This window comes from Lygodium microphyllum, chromosome 9, assembly GCF_053477565.2.
Source record: "Lygodium microphyllum isolate KBCC chromosome 9, Lygodium_microphyllum_v1.1.10, whole genome shotgun sequence".
Taxonomy (NCBI): domain Eukaryota; kingdom Viridiplantae; phylum Streptophyta; class Polypodiopsida; order Schizaeales; family Lygodiaceae; genus Lygodium; species Lygodium microphyllum.
Genome location: NC_141143.1, coordinates 6,050,551 through 6,072,052, shown reverse-complemented (window position 1 = coordinate 6,072,052; position 21,502 = coordinate 6,050,551).

Sequence of the window (21,502 nt, the reverse complement as noted above, 5' to 3'; positions counted from 1 at the left end):
ATTTTGTTGATATATTTGTGTTTCAAGAAACCCTAGTTCCTTTAACTTCTGCTTAATTTTTTTCTCAAGCTTATTGCCCTCTAACTTCTTACCCTTAGCCTCCCCTTTCTTCTTCTTACTTTTTCCCAACTTTGTTTTCCTCTTCTTCTTATGCATTTTCTTACTAATGTTCTCCAAATCTGAGTCACTTGACTCATATTCTAAATATGATCCTAAATCCTTCTCATCTTTATCACTATTACTATTTGAATTAGACTCTTCCTTCGAGTCTAAATAATCTTCATCTTTATTGTTCTTCAACCAACCAATACAAAGTCTTCTTTCTACTCTCATGGTAGCTCCAACCAATGTATATAATGTGTCATTGGCTCCAAGCTCCACATTTGCTATAGGGCCCCGAATACTTCTCTTCAAGCCCTTTATAAAATAAGAAATCTACATCTCTCAGAATGGTCTATTAGCAATTAATTGATTCAACAAGTTTCTGAATTTTTGAGTATTCCTCAACCAACATATCTTATTTATCTATATTTTTTAATATTTCAAAGAATATATCTATGGAGTTTGTCTTTCCTAAATCACTATAAAAATACAATCTTCGATGCATCATATGTATTAAAAGCACCCATACCACAAATGCTAAAAACTAATCCATAGCCTTCTCCTAAAGGGTGGCTGCTACAAACTATTGCTTTTTAACCTGATCTCCATAGAATTGATTAAATTTACTTATTGTCCACCTTGTTTCAAGTTGAGCAACATGACAATCAATATCTTCTTTCTTTCCACCTAAAATTTTTTTTGCCCATACCTTAGGGTTCTGAGGTGGTGCTACTTGAATTGATATTTTCCTACTCCTAATACCAAGGCCTAATGGATAAAGTCTTAACTTATGTTAAGCAAGTGGGCCAAAGAGAGTGGCTCTTACAAAAAAAAAGACCCATATACTTCTTGTAAAATCATCAAGAGGAGTTTGTATAAACAACTTTGAATCATCCTTGCCATCTTCTCCTAATGCACTTGTGGATGAAATATGTTTAGGTGCAATATTCTCCGATATTGATTTCTCCTCCTACACTTCCTAGGCAACTTGCACTTTTGCTTGAGCCCTACACTTCCTACACCTTTGCAATGAGTTTGTGCAATTTGCAGTCTTCCAAGCCTAATACCTAAATTATGAACATGATGCACATGAAACTAGTAGGATTGCCAAAGTATAATGGATGTACAGAAACAACACTCAAACCAAAGACCTACCATGAATACCCATAATTGTAAGTCCTAGGGTTCTTGAATTAAGAAATGGCAAACATTGACAAATAATATTCAGGAACATGATATGGTAATTTAAGATACATTGTGGACAGTAAAGAAAACAACTCATCTTGAACATTATAGAGTACATCTTCTTGAACATGGAAATGATAGCAAACAATAATTAATTTTCAGGAAACAAATATAATAATTTAGATTATGACATGATCAACATAGAATGGGTGCCATCCTGAAGGATTTTTATTGTATCAAAAATAGATATGAAAGGATATAACAAGAAGTTACATATGGACATCTACTCGTCATATGAAGCTTAGTTGCTTTACATGTAATCATTTAAGCATATATAGACTAATATCATAGACTATGATGTGTGATTTGGTCCCCAACAAACTCCACCTATAGTTTAGATATATGCAAACATATGGCACACAGGGATCATCAAGTTGTAACTAACCCAATGGCTCCGATTGGGTGGCTTCATCTCCAACCTCTATCAAGCTCCTATCCCTTTTTCCACACACTAACTCAAGATCCATCGCATGCATTCAAGGCCTATTTAAAAATACCCTTATTCATGGGTTTTTTGTAAACAAAACAAACCCCTTTCCTATTCAATACATGTGAGTAACCATACTATGGCAGCCTTTTATTTGTAAAACTAGTGTAAGAAACATATTTTAAAAATCCTTTGTTGAAATCACATGATATTCTTACATATTTATGAGTGATTCCCAGATATACAAACATATATACATACATCTATATGTCTTTGTGTATATGTGTATATATAGAGTATAGCAATGAGAATCACTAAAATGAGATTTTTATTTAGGAGACTAATGCAAAGTGATCACAAAACAAAGATTATCGCATTTTGTAAATGAGTGACTCAAATTCTCTTGAAATCATTACATGATGTGGTACTCACAATTTAGGAGTATGATGCCACACAATTCTCAAGGGTGCACATGCAAAACTATAAGCTTAACATGTGAGCTCATGATGAGGGTATTTCATTTAAAAAAATCTTGAGAGATTTACAAGGTTATACTTACAAAAGGGAGTTTTTTATTGCACATTGAAAAGAAACCAATAAGTGCCACAAGAAGCAACAGTCAATTTATTACCTCAAAACATGTAAACAAAGGCTTTTCTTTAACTACCCCTTAAATGCACATGATATGTTTTTTTTCTCGTAGATGCACCTCTAATACACTACCTTATAACCAAGGGTTCAACCACTATATAGTGAATGTATAATATGTATTTGCCCTTGTACTTTATATTTTAGAATTGCAATGAGATATGCAATAATTAAGACATCCATTAAGATTAACACATGTAACGATTTGGAAAAAATGGTAAACATCAATGTAGTGAGTGTCAAAACATTTGGGAAAGATAGTCAACATTAGTGTAGCGAGTGTCAAAACATGTGGAGCATTGCAAATGAGGTCCACTTGGTTGATTAAATAATCTAACTCATTTTCTTGATAAGCATTTGAGACATCATTATGATCATTAGTTTTTGGTGAAGTCATGAACATACACCAACATGCCAAAAAATATAATTTTATGACTATTTGTATGATGACATGTAATTGGTATCCTAGTATAATGGACAGATTTCCCTAAACCAAGACAATTGCTTTATAATTATGCATATTGGTGTGTTAGTTTTGAAGTAAACTTTAAATACTTTTTCTACCTCATTAGGCCAACTTTTTATTTGTTGAACTGAAAACCTAATTTATGTGTCCCAATAAATATATATGAGAGAGAGAGAGAGAGAGAGAGAGAGAGAGAGAGAGAGAGAGAGAGAGAGAGAGAGAGAGAGAGAGAGAGAGAGAGAGAGAGATATGCTTCCTTTAGCATACATAGTCTTTAGCAAAACATGCTAGAAGCATATTCCTGATTGATCACATGGAATGATCCCAGGAGAATCAGCATAGATACAAGGCTTGTTGATGGGGGGACCACCACACAGCCCATCATTGCCAGGATAGAAGCTGCATACAAAAATTGATACGGTAAGAAAACATGGAGAGAGAGAAAGAGAGAGAAACACACACATACATACATACGTACATACATACATACATACATACATACATACATACATACATACATACATACATATATATATATATATATATATATATATATATATATATATAGAGAGAGAGAGAGAGAGAGAGAGAGAGGGAGAGAGAGAGAGAGAGAAGGAACCTCTTGATGTCATAGTGGCTGAATGTTGAGGGAAGATGGCCAGTGACATTGTTGTTGCTGATATTGCTTTGGTTTGTAAAAGAAAAACATAAATGGAATCCACAAAGAAGAATGTGAGTAAAGCATTACTTAGTGATAGCTTTGATTTTCAACTTTGAAAACTTAATGAGAAATGATTTCACGTTGTTTCAATCCACTTATATAACACAACTTGTACTTATAAGTTTATGCTTGCTAGATTCCCATAGGGGAATATTGTTAAATAAGTATGTGGGTTGAATGTATTTTTGATGTAGAAATAGCTTTCATTCTCAATGTTTTTTAATTTGTGAATTCCTTTATAATTACCATCTTTTTCCATATAAACTTGTAGGTAATTCTTTCTCTCTTCCTTCTTTAATACTCAATTAGAAACTTAACATTGTTAATTATTTATTAACCTTATATTTAACGATAGACAATAAAACATGTTGAATGAGTACTAGTTTCCTTGAATCGATAATTTCAAACAACCATTGAACTTCTTTAAAGAATGACTAGCATGCTAAGATATGAACATTATGGTTGGAGTTTGGACTCACAAGATAGCTAGTGGGATGACACCAAGAGATGCAGGAAGTGTGCCTGTGAGGTTGTTGTTTTCCAGGCGCCTACATTGCACAAGTAAAATAGCACATGCCAACAAATGCCGAGTTTAGTCTTGAACTTAAACTTCTACTTGCTAGGTTTGCATGTATACCTTTGATCATCCAAAAAGTACTCACAAGACTTGCAATGTATGGTCATTGTTAGAAAACTTGTAGAAATTGTCAGGGATGGATCCAGTAAGTTGGTTGTCAAAAAGATCTAGGTGCACCAAGGATGCGAGATTTGCAAGCTCACCAGGGATCGGACCAGTTAGGTTGTTGCCCCATAGTTCACTACAGGCGACATGAAAGACCATACAAAGTGAAGGACACACATCAAAACAAGAGTGATGAACAAGTAAGCTAAAAAAACACATTTTTGAAATTAATGAGGCATGCAAGAGGCTAGAGAGCAATCAATGAAGATCATGCTGAAAACGCAAGCATGTATGTGTGAGAGAGAGAGAGAGAGAGAGAGAGAGAGAGCAGGGACCACCGCACAGGAATTGCAAAGATGAAAGGTTCGCAAGGTCCGGTACGAGCGTTCCAACCAACCCTAGCTTTTGCATTTCGCTGCTTAAATACAAGCCAAGAACAGTCAACAGTGCTCGAGTCAACGCTACAGTCAACAGTGGAGCGACTACAGTCAACGGTCAGAGTAGTATACTCACACGTGGGTGACGTGGACGTTGTTTTGGTCGCACTTGAGGTAGCTCCACGCGTCCAAGCAGGGGGACGACTCATCCCCGTAGACCCACGTGTCGAACATGCTTTCGACGTCGCTCTCCACTGCCGCCTTGAACGCTAGCAGAGCATCAGCTACAACAATATCATTCGAAGCAAATTGATCAAGCCCGCCGGTATCATTGATCGGTAAGAATAGTCGAAACAAACAGCGTATGTATACATGGGCTATTATCACTATATAATTGACTCACGACGCCGCGCGCGCGCGCGCACAGACAGACAGACACACACACACACACACTCTCTCTCTCTCTCTCTCTCTCTCTCTCTCTCTCTCTCTCTGCCTCAGAGCTTACACCTTCGATCCTCCCCGTGCGCTGCCCATCCGCGTTATCATCAATCGCCTGAGCGACGCGAAGCATCAACAATATCGTTAACGCCAACAAAGCCATTGATATCTCTTCGTTCCGTTGCATGTTCGCACAGTAGTGTTTCCACATATACGCCACCTCGGCGACTACAGCGCACGACCATGTGCTTTTCCAGTGCGTCCGCCCTAAATATATATCTACATGTGCCGACTAGGCCACCACCACGGTCCACTTAGGTTTCATGTTAAGGAGCAAAAGATTGGCTTTCAACATGTTCCAAGTCTCCGCTCGGGCTTCACGCGAGTATAGATGGCCAACAAGCCATAGACTTGTTGCTTTAGATAGTAAGGAAGATACTAGTTAAAGTCTCTCTTGGCAAAAAAGCCATTATTTCATTGGTTGGACACTCATATACTCCCTTTTGGACAAGGGGTGAAGGTCGCTTAGAATTCTAGTGGGTCTTGATGCGAGAAGCTTATTCACATTAGAATTCAAAAGTTCCATTGTCATCCAACATAATGTCCATTGTGTGATTCAGAAAAACAAATCACTTATGTCCATCCTCCTTCCATTGCTTTTTTTATATAACACCAAGCTTATGAGAGCATTGTCTTTTCATCTCATTCTTACCTTAGACCTAGCATTCTTATTAGTTCGGTTGGCAAAGCTCTCCAAACCAATCACACCAAGGAAGGGTGGAATATAAGTTTATCGATGTAGATGTCCGATGACTATAATATGGATGGAAAAGCAACTAGGCCTCCGACATACGTGGCCAACATCAAGACATGAGCATGGATGACAACCATTTGGAGTGGTCGCTAGCTCGCCTTCCATGTTCATCATGTGGTCATGTCTAGACCACGACTTCACTCACTCTCTACAACCATAAGGACAATGTTGTGTGCATAAAGGTAAGTACTTTTATGACTAGGAACTTTGATCATGTGAGGAGAATATGATTGTTTGTTGAAAAGTAGGAGAACGTTGTAGAGAGAAGAGTTGAGAAATCTAGAACTTGATGGTAATATTTCAAGAGATACACAATGGGGCTTTTGAGCTTTTTTTTTGGATTCTAGAAAATGGTTTTATGCATAATTTTGTAGTCTATATCAGAACATATTCAGAGGGACAATGTAAACTAGAGAAGATTGAATGATTTTTAGTTCTACAGACTAGTAAAAATGATGTCATATTTTACTATGCAAAGAATGATTCTCTTTATAGTAAAACATGGCTCTTTTTTATACTTACTTTTTAATATAAATATATTGTGATTTAAATTGATCCATCTTTGAAAGTTGGCATAAGCATTTAACAAATCTAAAGGCATCCCCGTGTAGTAAAAATGATCCCCAATGCTTAATGCAAGTGATGTTTTATAATCCTCCTCTATTATTCTAATATGAAGTATCCAAATGTTAATTTCATGCACTATAATTTGATATGAAACAAAAATATTTGACATGCTCTAGTTATTATAATCAATTATTTTGCTCTATAAAGTCTCTAATTTAATATATATCTTTAAAATAAGGTCCTAATGATCATATATTAATATTAAGATTTGTATTTGTTGGATGTCTTATTATTTAAACAAGGTTGTACGTCAATTGCTTCTTAATAATTGCAAGCAAAGAGATTTGGATGCACATCGTAGAGAAATATGTAGACTCTAAAGGAAGAGGAGGTGGTAGGAGATGTAGGGAAAGAAGAGGTGGTAACAAAGGTAAGGAAAGAAAAGGTAGAGATAGAAGAAGAGGAGGTGGTAGAAACTTGCTTTAGGGATACAGAGTGGTGCTTGAGTTCTTAAGGAGTAGAGAATGGAGCTTGCTTAAGGTAAGAGCATAGAAGATGGGGCTTGAAATATTTTTGGACATGTTTGAAGTACTCAGATTGCATGAATTTAGCTGTATTGGTGAATCATATTTAATGGTCTCCTCCAGGAGTAATATATATCCCTAGAATTTACAAAACTAAAATTTACTAGTCCAATAAGCATAAAAAATCAAGCATAATTAACATGGTAAGATCCCATAAGGTTAGGATGAAATAAAATTTCTCAACTATAAAAATAATCTTCTAGTCTATGCTAGAATACGAGTCAAGGTTCCAATTTTTGAAATGTTCATGCTACTAATTATCATCAAAATAAACAAGCCCTAAATTAAAACTATTAATGTGATATGTGCCTAAACAAAGGATGGCAAATGATCAACATTGTGAGCACAATAAAGAGCTTGTGAGTTAAGGTCTTCTCATGTAAAGTGCTATGTTCACTTATCCATGTTGAATAAGTGAAGACTATGTATGTATGTATGTATGTATCAGTAATCATTAATAATGTATGATTGTAGACGTTTCTTGGTGGCCTTGGTGAGTATTTTAAAATTGAAGACTCGGTCTCTTGTAAGATTTCAACACATATTCTTCTTTATACTAGCAGCTTAAAGGAGGTTTTGATGGCCTCTTGCTCATGGTAGACTCTCTTATGGCCTTGTCGTCAAGTTCTTCCAGATTGTTGAATCCTTTGTAAGTCTTACTCAAACTAACATATTCACAATCATACTCTTCTTATAGTCCCTTAAAAAGTCATTAGTATATGCTATCTAAATTGTTACAACATTATGTATACCATTACTATGTAAAGGAAAATCAATAAGATATCTTTGTTTTTGACTATAATATGACTTCTCTTACCAAAGGATCTTGAAGGCACTATATACCTCTTTTAGGTGTTGAGTACAAGTGACTTAACATTAGCTTTGCATGACATAGTACTCTCTAACCACATGAGTAACCATCATTTTGTTGAGGAACTTACAAAATTTCAAGTGATATTTTAGAGTATCACCGTCAAACTTTGTTTACTTTTTTAGCATGGATGCATGCAAAGCTTTTTATATTCTAATGACTGCATACTTATATATCATGATAAGACACCTCCTCATTTATAGTTGAGGCATTTAGCATTCTCTTCACACAACTGCATTACAAAGTAGTATACTAGTTACACATTTTTTTGTTAGATTTTATTTTCGAAAATCAATGATAATATGTGATAAACTAGTCAACATTTTATGCCCTCTAGTTTCAATATGTGTGTTTGAGTAGTGAGTTGAGCAAGTAAGATCTTTTCTCATAGAGATCCATTGAAACAAGACTCTAATGCTTGATATATCATGCACATCATATTTTTTAATAAAAAAGATTTATTATTATATAGATTCATTGAAACAATAGTACTTTAATCATTGCAGTCATAAACATCAAGACTTTGTGAAAGGTGAGAAGGATCGAAGCTTGCATAGGAGAGCAAGAGTAAGAGAGAGAGCAAGAGCGCCTGCCACCTGCAGTGTGCATGTGCGGGTACTGTCAGTGTAGTAGTACACGGGCGGCTAGGTGGAGGCACATTTACCCCCAACAACCTCGCAGTTAAAGGAAAATCTGCCCTAGTAAGGAGTGAAAAAGAAAAAGAAAAAGAAAAGATAGTACAACATTTACACATGTACAACAAGATTAGGAAAGACGTCATCTCATCCCATGCCCATCAATCTCCTAAGGAAGGAAAAGCACTCCGTAGAGAGGCTTTTGATGAGTAGATTTGCAGGATTTAGGTCAGTCGAGATCTTGACAACATCAATAGACTTGTCCTCAATGACCCCACATATGAGGTGATACCTCATCTCAATGTGTTTCGTCTTTGCATGGAAGACTAGAATCTTGGCTAACTGAATATCACTCATAGAATCCGAATGCAAGGTAGGGATAGCATCAATACCAAGGTCATGAACCAAATGACCCAACCAAATGGCCTCCTTGCAAGCCTCAGTGGATGCAATATAATCGGCCTCTGTAGTAGTAGAAAAGGCAGTGCATTTCTGCACCTTGGACATCCATGAAACAACACCTCCAACATAAGTGAACACATAGCTAGAAGTGGACTTCCTACTGTTTGCATATCCTGTATAATCAGAGTTAGTGTACCCCACGACTTCTGTTTCCTATCTACCATAGCATATACACATATCTGTAGTGCCCTTCAGGTACCTCATGATACGCTTCACGGCATCTGAATGCTTCTTGCCAGGTGTAGCCATATAGCCTGACAACTGCAAAGGAAATATCTTGACGAGTGGCTATCATGGCATATATAAGAGGGCCCACTTCAGATGCATAGGGAATCTTGGCTATCTCGGCCGTCTGCTCATTTGTTTGTGGACAATCGAGCCTATGATACCTTCACATAAGAAGGCAATGGACAACCAATAGGCTTCACGTCTTACATACGGAAGCGCTCAAGGACTTTATGAATGTACTCCCTCTCTGTCAAGTAGAGGAGTCCGTGATGCATGTCACGTCTAATGCACATACCAATAATGTGAGAGGCATGTTCCACATCCTTCATCTCAAAGCTCTTCTTGAGCTAAGCCTTAAGAGCATCTAGCTCATCATGAGCTTTCCTTGCTAATATCATGTCATTCACATAGAGTACCAAAATAAGCAAAGATCCATCATGAGCTTTCTTCATGTAGAAGCATGGATCCATAGCACTACGGTTGTAGCCTTGTGACTGCATAAAAGCATAAAACTTATGGTACTATTTCTTAGGTACCTCCTTCAAGCCATAAAGACTTTTCTTCAACCTGCACACTAGGTGCTCCTTGCTAGGCTTTGCAAATCCCTCAGGCTGCTCCATGCAAATCTAATCATACAAGTCCCCATGTAAGAAATCCGTCTTGACATCCATTTGGTATAAGTCCAAGTCAAGCTATGCAACCAAAGCCAAGACTAAACACATGGTGGTCATCTTTACCATAAGAGAGAAGACCTCATCAAAGTCAACACCATGCTCCTACTTAAAATCCTTTTCTACCAATCTAGCCTTGTATGCCGACTTGGGGTTTCTAGGGGTACTTTTTAGCTTATACACCCACTTGCATGGGAGACCCTTCTTGCCAGCAGGAAAGGAAACTAAATCCCAAGTCATATTATTATGCAAGGAGTCTATCTCAGACTACATAGTCCTCTCCCTGGAGTGACTATCACCCTTGTGCATGGCCTCATCATAGGTGAGAGGCTCTCCTACATCTATAACAAAGACATAATGCATCGAGGGCTAAAATCTGTTAGGGGGCATCTATCTCTAGTAGAATGCTGTACTACAGGCTCTGTTGTTTCCTACTCAACATTTTGTCCAACACCCCGGCCATGAGCATCTACTGTTGCTGCAAGCTATCCAACTAGCTATATGGGAGCTCGTGGCTCCTCCTAAAATATAACCTTGTGTATCTCCATGACTCTCTTAAGTTGCCTATGCATATTGTCTTCATGGAAGACTACATCATGGCTGTTGATGACTTTTCGTGCATGTGGATCCCATAGATGATAATCAATCTCTCCTGCATCTCCATAGCCAAGGAATATGCATTTAACACTCTTAGGATCTAGCTTGTTATGCTTGTCCTTGGGCACATGGAAAAATGCCTCTTATCCAAACACACATAAATGTGCATAAGAGGGAGGCTTTCTTGTCCATACCTCCTCTGCAATGGCCTGGAAATCAATGGCACTAAAGAGTGATCTATTAATTATATACACATCAGTTGTAACTACCTCAACCCAAAAGTGTTGGGGTAGGCATGTATGGCTAAGCATATTGCAAACACTTTCCTAGATGGTCCTATTCATCTGCTCAGCTATACCATTCTGGGGAGGGGTGTAAGGGGCGGTCAACTGATATTTAATACCCCTCTCATCACATAACTTCTTAAAAGCACATGATACATATTCACCCCTATTATTTGTCCTAAGGTTTCAGCCTATATATGCCGAGACTGGTTTTCTGCCAAAGTAAGCACTTGAAATTTGGATGTCTCGGAAAAAATGCCCATACTTTATGTGAAAAATCATCTATGAAAGTAAAAAAATACTTCGCACCACCCAAAGACTGACAAGGCATGGGTCCACAAACATTAGAATGTACCAAAGCCAAGGGCTCACTCATGCATGACATACCAGACTTCTTATACGTAGACCTAGTCTGCTTGCCATAAAGACAATGATCACAAGAATCAAAATGGGAATAGTCAAGGGGTGGTAAGTACTACAAACTAGAAAGAATTTTCATTCCTTGAGCAGACATATGCCCCAAATGGGCATGTCAAAGAGATACTTGAGGTAAAGACCCCACATACAAAACATGATCAACTATAGATCCAAAAACAACTAAGGGGTAGAGGCTACCAACCTTGGCACCTCTCGCAAGCGCAAGCCTACCAGGAGCAATCTTCCATGCAGAGTCTCCAAAAGATACATGATATCTTGCGTCATCAAGCTATCCAGGGGACATGAGACTATGTGTAAATGCAGGTACATGATGTACATCGTGCATAACAAAACTACTACTGCTAAAAAAAAATTGTAGCCTAACATCACCAATGTCGACAATCTTAAGAGATTTGTCATCATCCAAGCGCACAGAACCCGAAAAAGAATGGTATGAATGGAACCACTCTCGGTAGGGTGTCACATGAAAGGACACACTTGAGTCCAAGAGCCAACACTGTGCATACATAGAGCATCTCTATCATCTACGAAGCACTAGATGAAGTTGCTGCAAGGATATAATCCCCATCACTATCCTCTCTTCATTAACACTTGACTTAGCAGATACTATGCTACAATCATAGGACTTTTCATGCACTTTCTCTTTTCCCTTGTCTTTGCACCTTTCATTGCGCAATTCATGACATTGTGGCCTTATTTGGCCTTTCTTCCCACCACAATGATGACAAGTCAGATTGGCATTTCTCCCACAAGACTTACTGCACAACTTGCCATGTGACTTGGACTGAGATTTTTGTGACTCCCATCCATGGCCATTACCATGGAAATTCTTTGCATTTCCACCATGTTGGCCTCTAACTGTCAAAGCATGAGACACATGAGAGACATCAAAATTCTTACGGTTTATCTCTTCTTGTAGAAGAGAGCTCTCAACATCAGATAGCTTTAGAGTAGTGGCAGAAGCACATAAGGTAGTATGGAATACATCCCAAGACTCATTAAGAGTTCAAAGCAAGAACAATGGAGTGACATCCTCTTTGAAATCAATGCCATGTGAAACCAAGTTCTTAAGAATAGCATGAAACTGGATCACATGAGCTGACATGGTCACATTCTCTTTCATGTGAAGATCCATAAGATGTTTCAGCCAATACATTTGACTTGTAGGACTTTGCTTATCATAGAGGTTCTTGATCTTATTCAAAGCTACCAAGCACTATGTGCTTCCTCAACCACATTGTAATGCACTTGTTCAGTGAGATAAAAGATGAGGGTGGACTTGCATAACTCATCAAGCTCCATCCATTCATCATTAGTCATAGTTTTAGGCTGCTCTCCACTCAACCTTAGCGGCTTTATCTGTGATTTATACACCAATACCTTCCAAACTTGGCTCTTCCAATAGGCATAATTCATACCATTAAGCTTAGTGATGTTGAAGATAGCACTCTCAGTGGAAGAAGATGCCATACTACAAGTTGAAACAGTGCAAACAATTCAAAAGTGCTTGCTATAAATTGCAGAAAATGACCAAAAAACCACCAAAACCAAGGCAATTAAATGGTAAGAAATGAGTATTTAATTATGTTTCCCACCAAGTACCATTAAAAATACATCAAACTAGGATGATTCAACATGAAAAATACATCACAGTTCAGAGATATATGCTTGCTATAGTAATTTGCAGCAGTGTACAATGAGAGCTGACAGTAGGCAAAAAACAATATTCCAAGTCAACCACTGATTTTCAATGCAAAACTAGTATCAAGAGGGAATCAACAAACATGTAATAGTCAAACTAACATGAGCCAATATCCAAGCATGTCAAACAAAGTCCATCAATAAAGTTAGTACACCCCTAATCAACAAGGCAAAATGTACATACCATTACCAAGACCTGACACAAGTTCGTGTTTGCTCAGTGAATACAAAGCCAAATCAGCCCAAGTATATCTACACAGACCAAGGCATATCAACCATATATCATCCATAAGGAGATCTCAGTCTCAAGTATCCAAAAGCTCAATATGCATAACAACCTGCACTGCTCAATGTCTGATAAGCATAGAAAGACATTCCCACTAATACAAAAGCCATAAGTGTTAAGAAAATAAGCTCAAAGAAAGCATGTAAAAGAACCAGTGATGGAGTATCCAAGATCATACATCAATAAGACATCTAGAGCATATGAGCGGTTAAGTATTTAGTGATAGCATCCAATGTCATGAAAACAGTCCCAATCAATCTCTGACAAGCCAAAGTAAGACCAAAATAAGCTCCAGAATATCCAAAGTCAAGCCCAAATGAAGCTGCAGTAGCATTCAAGTCCAAACAATGTAACTAGCATGTGTAGGTAACATAAGCATCAAGCATGTACCAATGCGTCATACATAGACCATAGGTATAATCTTTGTCACAAAGCATGCCAATGTAGACCAATGTCAAGTAAATGCCAACCAATATGGAGTTCAAACAAGGCTCAAAATACATTTCGAAGCTATCTTAATCATTTTCCAACCTTCATTTGCATCCCAATAGTCATATGAAACACCTAGGAAGCACCCTTGACCAATAGGCAAAGCATAAAGTAACTAAATAAGTGTCAGCCCTAGAGTGTAAAACAATGATTTGTTGTGTAAAAATGAGTATTTCCAACCACTAAATTAGCTCCAAAAGATGGCCAATCAATAGGCATACATTTCCCTTTGGCTAATATTCACGGACCATTCGGGACCAACCGGGCATCAAATGTCAATGCTATCCAAGCATAAACATAAATTGCTGATGTAGCACTATTTGTGGCACCTATGGATTGTGGAAAATAATATTGGACTAAAATAAATCAATCCACAAGTCAATGCCGATGATAAACCACCAATGCCAAGCATCAAGGGGGTGTTTCCAAGTGCCAAATGAAGTATTTTCAAGCTGACAACAATGAGTGCAAGTGAGGACTGAAGTAAAAAATGAGTTTTGCAGGTCTTCAAGTTGGCCCAAACATGGATGATGTTGCTGGGTATGCTATTGGTCAATGTGGCATTAATGGGGTGGAAGGGCGGCTCAAGTAGGGCCTAAAGAAGGCCTACACAAAGCCTTGTCAAGCCTAATTAGGCAGGAGCCAAGATATGAAATGGGGGAGCTCCAATGGTCGGAGCTATGGCTGCCCCTTCCTACTGTACCCTGAAAACTGAAATAAATACTCAAAAGAATGCTTCAATACCTCTGAAGGAATGCCTTGAGGGTGCCCAAATGGGTCGGGTAGGTGCTCGAGAAGCTGGGGAGTGATCGGAGCTCAAAGGAGTCAGATATGGCTTCCAAGAGTGAGAACCAATGGTGTAGGGATTCGAATGAGTACTAAAGGAGTCATGGACCAAGATCAAATTCTCAAGAAACCATGTTCTGATACCAGTTGAAAGGTGAGAAGGATCGAAGCTTGCACTGGACAGCTATGACAGGAGAGCAAGAGGAAGAGAGAGAGAGACTCACAATGTTGGAACTCCAACAATCACGATGTGTGACCGGACTTCCCTTTATTCATTTGTCACTAAAAGAATAAATAATAAAGTGACAGGCACCCACCACGTGAAGTGTGCAGGTGCGGGTACTATCAGTGTAGCAAGACACAGGTGGCTAGGCGGAGGCACCTTTACCCCCAACACTTTGAATCAACATCTAATAACCTTTGAGCCATATATGTTGCATTATAGAAGTAAAGTAATAGTGCCTACCATTATATCCAAAAATTAGTTTGTTAAAGTTCTTGATATTGTAATGTTAGAAATATCTATCAACTCTAAGACTTTGTTGTTCAAGACTCAATTCTGACCTTAGAATCATGTGTTTTATTTTCAATACATCAAAATATAGAAGTTTCATTCATATAACAAGCATGAGAGATTAAGAAAGTAAAATGCTTATGTTGTTACCTTAAAGATGAAAGATTCTAGGGTTTGATACGTATGTGTTCTCAAATTGCAATATATGCACATTAACCTCCCACAACTCTATTAAGGGCAGTCCATTTGTGCAACATATCTCTATTGTTATGGCACCAAAAAGTTGATCTAAAGCCCCTATAACATTATTTGATGGCAACATGAAGAAACATACTTCTTTTTAGTGGCCAAATCATAAGTCCAAACTTTTGATATTTAGGAAACAAATATATCAAACTTAATGTTGTATTTATGTGTATTAAAAATACTAAAGCACGATTGCTATGAAATTTATCTTTCCTCCCCATGGGATCAATCTTGCATAGATACCATGTGTCATAGAATTTACATAAATACTATAAATTTTATACATTTTTATCAAATTAAAGCCTAATCTACATAAAGAAAGAAATCTAGGCTCAAGCATATATAAAATCCTAATATCTCTTTATGATCTCTTTGAGGTAGATCTTGGCCATGTCCTCAAGCTTATGTCAACCTTCTCCTCAAGATGTCTTTGATATAATGAATCATATGGTGGCCATGTCCTCAAGCTTATGTCAAACTTCTCCTCAAGATGTCTTTGATATAATGAATCATATGGTGGGAGGACTGACTTGAACTACTACACTAAATACACACAATACATGCAAGAAGAAGCTCACTCAAGAACACAAGAAGAGAGTTGGAGGCCAAAATATTTTCTTACTAGTTTTTATTTCTTCTTTCTCTCACAATGCAAAATGTACACAAAGTATTGATAATATATAACATAAAGAAAAGTGGCCCGGTAAGTTAGATAATGTATAATTGACTATATTAATCAAATAAAACAAGTGATAAGTCAATGGCCATATGAGGATCATAATGACCATTGATGAGAATCATAATGAACTTTGATGTGCTAAGTATAAAAGTGCAGACCTATCTAGCCAAGTGGTTCATAATCAATGTCCATATGTGTGAGTTTTCCATTAGGTATCCCCCCAATTGTTGTGGTACTAAAGAAATTTGGTAAGATCCAAGTATACACCAACTACAAAAAGCTAAACGTGGCTACCATGAGAGATCACTATTGCCTACCATACACTCATCAAATGATAGAGAGAGTAGCAGGGAAGGAGGCTTATGGCTTTCTAGATAGATTTTCATGGTACAACCAAGTCCAAGTCCACCCAACCGATAGAACAAAAATTGCATTTGCAACAAATGGGGAATCTTTGCCTATATCATTATGCCATTTAGACTCACTAATGCACTTGCAATGTTCCAAAGACTCATGTATACCATTTTCAAGGACATACTTAGAAAATGACTTGAGGTGTTCATCAATGATTTATATGTCCATTCTAGTTGGTAGGATCATCTCAAGAAACTCAAAATTGTTTTTGGAATATGTCCATAGTATCACTTGTCCCTAAATGCATTTAAATACCAATTTTGGCTTAAGCACGATATCATTCTTCACCATGCTATCTCCAAAAATGGCATTGTAATAGATACTTCTAAGATTAAGGTTATCATAAAATTATCGCCACCATCCAACAGTCCCCCTCAAACTCAACTGCATCTCTACAACTCCAAGTAAGCTTCAAAATCCTTGAAGCCTCTCTGCACCTAATGCCTTTGCGAAAATGTTAGCTATCTGATCTTGTGTGCTGACATATGCCGAGTCAATCTCTTCTAAAAGTACCTTCTTTCTCACTAAATGCTAATGCACTTCAATGTGTTTTGTCTTAGCATCAAATGTTGGGTTCCTAGCCAACTGTATATTGCTCATGTTGTCATAGTGAATGACAAATGTGCTAATCAATTATAGTTGGACTAATACTTCTACTTTGTGGATGTTTTTTGGAGGAGATAATCTCTTTGTGTGAAAATTTCCTTTAGCATCTCTTGTTCATATCATCCCACTCACTCACAACTCCTATAACTTGGTTGTAGTAGGTTTTCCCTTAAGATAGAAGTATTTGCCTATATCAAGGTGCTTGTGGGATAGCACTTCGCACATCAGAAGCATCATTCAATACAAGAAGGTAGGGAAGTAAATGCATTATCAACATATCATCTTCTTTTAATATCAAAAGTGGGTGGAACCCAATTGGCACGTGGTATTACACAACCCTTAAAAGGATAATCATCAATGAGGATGGTTTGTATAGCATCACACCCAAATTGCATAGCCATTTTTCCCAAGGGTTTGAACCTTGCTTTGATACCTAGCTTCCTTGGTCTACTATACACATTGTCATTTTCTCGCATCTTAGCAGTGCTCCTTGCTACATATGCCCAAAAAATCTAAATCGTGACATGTTTTTTACTGTAAACTTCTAATTATTGACATTGCATTATATTCTTGTGTGGTTGATCAAATTCCAACATTACATCTTTTTAGAAAAATATCTAGGAATTTCATATAGCCAGGTTAGAGAAAAAGATACTTGCTAGGGCCACACATTATGGATTCATAAAGCAATGATAGTTGGATATAACACTTGAACAATACACCATTCATATTCAATACTAGTATTATTATCAATTTCTTTGTTGTGCTTGGTATTGTAGGAACATTAATTAGATTGCTACCAAATGATTGCTCCATCAAATCATCTTGCATTTGCTTCTCAATAATAGAAACATTTGCAAATGATGCTATCTTATATTCTACTTAATTAAAAGATTCATAAATATCACAATGGATTGGAAAATTGAACTCACATTAACACTTATATTATGCACAACATGAGAGTTCAATGTTCCAAATTTAATTTAATCTCTCCTTGTTTTTAAATGATATTTTTAGGTTGCACGTGTAAGCTTAGTCACGTGAAGTGTACTGGTCAAATAATCTTATGATTGAGCTTGACTTTAGGCTCTGTTCTTGGGTATATGGACTAGCTCAATCAAACTCTCTCTTAGGTTTCAAAGAAATCTCTTCTAACTTAGGATTCGCCATATGGTCAACCTTATATCAACTCAGTGTGATCAAACTATGTAACATAGACACATAAAATAGAAAACAATATAATTGGGAGAAAACCTCTCATAAGGAGAGTAAAAAGTGCCCAGTGTCCTAATGTGGATCACCAACACTCTTTTGTGAGTATAAGTGTGTGTCAAACCCAACAACCCCCCTAGAGAAAAAAGTGATCAATATACAAGGATCATCCCACCAAAGGAGATCAAATTTAAAGCATTGCAAAATTCTTCAAATTTGTAATGAGGAAGAGATTTGGTGAAGATTACTGCCACATTGCTGGTGGTAGGACAGTAGACAAGGCTGATATTGTAACATCTCGTTTTCTTCTGTATACGAGCTCCTCCCCCCTAATTTTAATACAATTAGTTAAAAAAAAATTTAATCCCACCCCTTGTTGTCGCTGACAGGTAGTGGGGGGAGAGAGAGGAGGACGACGTGGCAGGTGGAAGGGAGCCATCGATCAGATGGAGAAGGCAATGATGACGAGGGGGGACCCCCCCTTGGGCATATCCACACTGCGGCCACCTAGAGGGCCAAGGAGCCCCCTCCCCTAGTCATGCAAAATAGGTGGTGGGTAGCCATACAATAGAAAAAATTAGTTGCAAAGATACAATCTGAGAGTTCCCACATGACATAGGAACTTCCATTCAAAAAAAAAAACTGATACAAAAGAAAAGTGGGGGGGGGGGGGGGGGGGGAGGGGGGGAAGACCACCACTACTCCATGTTTTTCCCCCTAATTATAAACCCCCCTCCTCTATATAACCCCCACCCATCATAAGGAAGAGGGGTGACATTACTTCGTTCTCTCCCCCCCTCAAATATTACCCCCAATACCTTATAAAACCCCCATCATCAAGAAAAGAAGGCCTTGGAGGAGGCCTCGACTTGTTATTGCTAAGAGACAGAAAAAGAAGAAGAGATAGAGATAGGGAGAGGAAGAGAGAGGGAGAGAGAGAAGAAGAAGAAGAAGAAGAAGAAGAAGAAGGAGCCCTTCCCCTCGTTAGAGGGTGACCACATGCATTGCTCTTCTCCTCGTCTCCCTATGAATCTAATCCTCATCTCCCCGCGAGGTTAATCCCCGTCTCCCCACGAGTCTAATCCTTTCGAGAAGAATCACCCCGACACCCCATCTCTCCGACGAGAGAAAAGAGTGATTTATAGGCTAGAAGTATGGCCCCCAAACAAAGAGGGACATGCATAAGTAGTAATCCTGCATCCAACAATGGAGCCACCAGCCAAGGCATTTCTACAAATACAAATACAATGTCGGGTATGGATAATTCACATTTGAATATCCAGGTAAAAATTGCCATCTCCGCTATTCATTGAGGCATAGGTATGCGCATGAATTCAATTCAACAAGTAGCTTGAATTTATCTTTTTGATAATTAACAAACTCATAGGGGATCATAGGATAATTCTTTCCACAACCATAGATGGCCTTGCATAGATTTATGCGTATGGCGCATTGAGGTTTGCACAAACTGTGTACTCAAGTACCTTGCATCCTAACGCTATTGGACAAAGTTATACATGGCATAAAGAAAATATAAGGTTACTTGAGGGTTATGCTCATAGACGATGCATGCATGAAAAATATTATATGACACATGCATCAAATTGACCTTGCATTAAAGTCTTGTTAATATCACGAGCTACTAGTTCATTGGGTTCTTAAAGTTATACGTAGCTAGTGCAAATAGCAATCATTAGGATTATACCTATGATGCCTTGAGATTTGTCTGATAGTGAATATGTTTATCAATCTTATTTGGGGTTAGGTTAGATGCAACAACAACCTTAGGGCAAGCAAAGAGCTCAAGGATTAGGAAACCATAAGTCAAAGGAAAGACCGATGCTTTTGTACTCGTAGGAAGAAGGTTGGGTTATCAATCAAGGTAAGGGATTATTAGAACTCATGTCTTGAGCAAATGTCCTAGTTGAATGGAGGAAGTGTTAAGTAATTTTTGCATGGAATCACTAAGATCCCAAGGGGGAGAGCAAACACGCGATGGAAGGTTATCACGACTATTCCGGCAATGTTTGGAAAAGGATACCATTGTTTTGTGGATTGATTAGATAACGTTCTAAATGCTTTTGCATTAAACTGATTGTCGATGTAAATTGGATGATTATTCCAAGTGCTTGTGTTTAATGGTAAATGCATGGTAGGGGTCTGTAATGACAAGTGCCATGGGAATAAATGAATGTTCTTCTTGGAAGATGATATTAGGCTAATTGCCTTGAGTGTACTTGATTCTTAATTGGATTAATTAAGGAAGGATATTTTGCGTGGTGGATCATCTCCAAGGTCACGCTGCATTTTAACTTGAGAGGGCACTGCTCGATTCATGGGCTAAAGGTTGAGTGGTGAAAAGGCCAACCACGGAAAGTGTGTCCCACTCCCAGGTCACTTGGGGTTAGTGGAGCTCTAGACACCCCTTTCCGAGTCCGAAACAGAGCTGTAGACTACCATGAGCCCAACATCTAGGACGTTGGGAATTCCTATTCTAGATATTAGATGAAAATTATAGTGCCATGTGATTTGGATCAAGTACTTTTGTTGAATAGAAGGGAATATAAATTCTCCTGTATGGGTAGGAGACAAAGATTAACTCAAAAATAAGTTAAGAAACTTGTTTGTCAAAAGGATTGCTAATTTTGTTTGCGTGTTGGTGCTGTAAATTACATGAATGAACCTTGTCTCTCCTGAAAGGATTAATTAAGGAAGCTGATTTAAAATGGCACCATAAATGTGATAGGACCTAATTAGAAAACTAAAGCTATCAAGGGAAGCGGGTGGGTGGAACCCCAATGGGTCTGTCCTATGGTAAGGTCGTCCCAGAGAGTTGGGAGGCTTCTCACAAGGTTTTACCATCATTTGACCTTTAGGTATGGTTAGTTAGAACCTGGTTCATGTCATTTTAGGGGACTGGAGTGGGACTATGCCCTATGGGCAAAGAGGTTGAGTGGTGCATCCCTCTTGTTTCCCATTCTCTTTGAACCAAGTGCGGCTTGGGTCTACTTTGGCTTGGGTATCTCTGCGTAAAGTAGGATGTCCAAAACCCGACGCTAGAATGCTATCAGGAGACTTGACCCCTAAGAACCTAGATCTCATGTCAATCCTAGTGGGTTTAGCCATGAATGTTCCGTTGCAAGGCAGACTTGGAAGACCCTAAGCAACAAACCCCGGAACATTCCATGGGAGTGCCGGGCAGCGATGTTTGTGCATATATGAAACACTAAGTTTTATGCCACTATAATGACACTTTGACTATCAGTAAAAAAAAAGGAGTAGACTTCGTGATAGATACATCAAGATCAA